Source organism: Erinaceus europaeus, chromosome 5 (genome assembly GCF_950295315.1).
Source record: "Erinaceus europaeus chromosome 5, mEriEur2.1, whole genome shotgun sequence".
Lineage (NCBI taxonomy): Eukaryota > Metazoa > Chordata > Mammalia > Eulipotyphla > Erinaceidae > Erinaceus > Erinaceus europaeus.
Genome location: NC_080166.1, coordinates 103,085,318 through 103,089,471, shown reverse-complemented (window position 1 = coordinate 103,089,471; position 4,154 = coordinate 103,085,318). Strand labels below are relative to the sequence as shown.

At 35.5% G+C, this 4,154-nt stretch overlaps 1 long non-coding RNA gene across 1 annotated transcript; it reads left to right on the top strand.

Moving 5' to 3' along the window:
* Nucleotides 1–559: 559 nt before the first annotated feature.
* On the top strand, nucleotides 560–3,252 carry LOC132538635 (uncharacterized). The gene is made up of 2 exons (XR_009549993.1): nucleotides 560–711; nucleotides 2,999–3,252. It is a non-coding gene; the product is annotated as an uncharacterized LOC132538635 (long non-coding RNA).
* Nucleotides 3,253–4,154: the final 902 nt, after the last annotated feature.

Sequence of the window (4,154 nt, the reverse complement as noted above, 5' to 3'; positions counted from 1 at the left end):
CCCTCCAAAGAGGCTGGACAACATACTCTATACTCCACCTGAGGAAGATGGGTCCTGAAATTGGGGCAGCTTGGAATGTTCCTACTCATGACCACAGAATGTGAGTTCAGATCTACAAGGATGCAGAGTCACATAGGCTCCAGAGCTGAAGATGGGCCCCAGATCAAATCACATCAAGTTGATGGGGTTTATAGTCAACAATATTTATACACCTTTCCCATATTTGGGAGCTATTCTCTTCCCTGATCCAGCATTCTGGTCCTTTTTCCAGCCATGACATCATCTCCCCGGACAATAAATTGGATCCACCTGTATATCATATTTCAGGCTCAGGGAAAAAGGAAAAATATATATATAACTTTTGAAATATAACTAAAATATGCCTACTAGATAACTACAAAATAGAGACGCCCTCCCCCAACTCTTCATCTGCACTACTCCAGCCTTTAGGTTCATGATTAGCCAACAACTTGTTTGGCTTTATATGTTAACTCTTTTCCACCAGGTTCCAGATGCTAGCATGATGACAACCAGACTTCCCTGGATAGATGACCCCACACCAATGTGTCCTGGAGCCCCAATTCTCCCACCCCATTAGGGAAATTGAGAGGCAGGCTGGGAGTATGGATCTACCTGTCAACACCCATATTCAGGGGGGAAGCAATTACAGAAGCCAGACTTTCCACCTTCTACATCCCATAATGACCTTGGGTCCATACTCCCAGAGTGTTAAAGAATAGGAAAGCTATCAGGGGAGGGGATGGATACAGAGAGCTGGTGGTGTGAACTGTGTGGAGTTGTACCCCTCTTTTCCTATGGTTTAGTCAGTATTTCCTTTTTATAAATAAAATAAATTTTAAAAATAGTGGTTTCAGATCTATGACAAGGCCACTATCATACTAAGATGGTGAAGACTGAATGTATAGTGGTATGCATAACTTACTCTGAGACTTTCAATTTTGATCCCAATATGCTATTTAACTCTGAGACTTTCAATTTTGATCCCAATATGCTATTTAACTATCTCTATCACTATATCTATATCATCTACATATGTACCTTGAATTTTCACACAAAATAAATCTCATTTTAATAAAAATATCATAGGCATGAGAGGATAGCGTAATGTTTCTGCAAAGAGACTCATGCCTGAGGCTCTAAAGTCTCAGGTTCAAATCCCTTCACCACCATAAGTAAGAGCTGAGCAGTGCTCTGGTAAAAAAAAAATTTAAAAAAAAAAACCTTTATTTAAAAAAAGAAAATTCAGTATGTCTATGCATCACTTCTACTACAGATTAGTGGATTTGTGGAAAAAATGACAATAATGAAGATATCACAGAGAACTACAAGGTCTGACTTATTTTTCATCAAGCAATCTCTACAAAGGAAAATCCTTAAAATATTTTTCTTTTTCTTTTAAATTTTTTAAAATTATCTTTATTTGTTAGATAGAGATAGCAATGTCTTTATCTAGGAATATATATAGCACACATAACTGATTAGATTAAGTAAACTATACATTGAAAGTAGAATAAAAGAAATTTTATTATATCACTCAACCAGAGTCTCTCACTCATACTTATTGCCATGTTTTTTTTTCCTGAAATTCAGTTATTTCATAATAAACCCAACATTATAGCTATATTTTCCCAGAAAACAGCACACAGTCACATTTCTTCACTTGCTATTGATATATTCTTTCACCCCATACACACATGAAATCAATGTGTCATTTAATACTTTCTTTTCTAGTTAGTCTACATCTCATAAATGCACATAAGTGAATCACACTGACAAAATGAGCACTATTAGGTGGACAGAATCTAACTAGAAGGGACAATCATGTAATAGATACGCATCCATAAGTACATAGTACAGTTGTTGATAATGACAGTAAGGAAAAACAGAGGATTGGTTAGGAGTGAGTTGTGATACCACCTAGAAGCATGCATCCTAAAGAGTCAGAGAAGCAGGTACCAAAGATAACACACTCATACTGACGACTCATATTGTGTGAAGGAGAGACTAGGACACAGTGATGAATAGCAGGATTCCAATAAATCAGGCCTAAGAATGATTCTAAGATAGTTCAGAGAAGAGTTTCATATATAGAATACATACAGATAAGAAAGTCTAAGGAATCAGGGATAGTTTTACTTGAAATGAATATCCTGATCTGACTTAGACATTCACAAAGTCACTCTTTCTTGTGTTAAAAATGTACTACATCAGGTCAAAGACAGAAGCAGAAAGGTTGGCAGTTTTAGATACCTAGATGAGAAGTGATAGCAGCATGATGGGCTGCTATCAACAGAGTTAGGGATAAGTGGTTGTTATACTTGTACATGATTTGCAATCAAAGCCAATAAGAATAATGGATGTGATAAATCACAGGAGATATAAAACAATTCAAGGATAAATTCACAATACGTGGCTAGTTTAACTAGAAAGGTATATTGATAAGGGGGGGGAATTTCTATTTGGATTTGTAAAGTTCAGAATGACTATATTTATTCCTGTAAACTAATTACTAGTAGCAATAGATATATGGTGAGACAAATACAAAGTATGTGGTATAATCAGCTTTATATATAGTAACATGCATCAATTAAAAATGCAGTGATTAGCAAATGAAATAAATAAAATTGATATTATTAGAGGTATTCTTATTGACACTTACCATTTTAACATTACTATGTAGGTTAGTGTTTGAGCCAAGGAGATTATAATCAATGGAGGAGAGAAATCAAAAAAGAGGAGAGAAAAGATACAAGGGCAATCATGCTGAAATTGACAGTGGAATAATATAAAACAATGTAATTGAATAATACAGTCTGATTTATAGTTATACTATAAATACTATTGAGTATACATATATACAGAATTATACATATAGTTAGGAGGCAAAAAATGTATAGCTTTCAGAGAAGTAATATTGTCTGAAAATTTAAAGTACAAAGATGACTTACTTGTTTTTGTTTTCTTTCTCTTCCTTCAGGATTTCATTTTCATGTCTGGGCATTATGCAAGCACGTACTTGTCATTTTCATCTGAAGAAGAGAAGTTCAGATTTACTCAAATAACATACCATCACCCTACCTGATATGAAAAAAAAACTAAGGAAAATATTAGTTTATATGAAGAATTCTGGTTTTAGTGGTCCCCATCAACTAATACTGGATTGTATTTTTCATTCGTCTATTCATCAAAATTCACTTTAATAATCTACATAAAATTTCCATTACTCAAACATTTGTGACATCATTAAGTTAATACTTTGTATGTGTTTTCAAATATTCTAGTTAATATCTTCAAAGCCCCCACTCATGGAATCATATCTATGTGTGTATTCACCACCACACACATGCATACATTTGCCTACCCATGCCACCCTGTCTAGTTTTAGCATGTTGATACATTGTGATAGAGATTGCTTCCTTCCATAAAATTTCACTGTATAATTTGTTCTTTCTGCTGTAACAAAGAGACACATACTTAGTGATCTAAAACAAGTCAAGTTTATGATCTCAGAATTTCTTAAGTCAAAACTCCTGATTGCCTCACTGGCTCTGCTGTAGTCTCTGCTCAAAGTTTTACAAGGGGGGAAACAAAGTAAATGTCAATGTCAGTTTACTGGGTTTTAGTTAGGAAACTCAGACACTTAAGGTAGTGTTACTAAAGTCCCCATTATCTTTTTAGTTGTCTCATACAAGCTACCTTCTCTGTGTCTTAGTGCCTCTCTCTGATTTGTGGTCCATTTCATCTAGAATCCTTCTGATTTCCAATTTTGTTGTATTTCTTTTGTCCCCAGGTGGGGGGAAAAATCCAGAATAATCTTCTTGTTTTACAATCCATAGGCATATGCTGGGAAGATGTTATTAATAATGCTATTAATAATGGCTTCACATAAAGAACACTGAGTGTTGCATCAAAAATGTACATTTAGAGAGCTGGGCGGTAGCACAGAAAGTTAAGCTCATGTGGCACAAAGCACAAGGACCAGCATAAAGATCTGGGTTAGAGCCCCCAGCTCCCCACCTGCAGGGGAGTTGCTTCACAGGCGGTAAAGCAGGTCTGCAAGTATCTCTCTTTTTCTCTGTCTTCCTTTCCTGTCTCCATTTCTCTCTGTGCTATCCAACAACGACGACATCAAT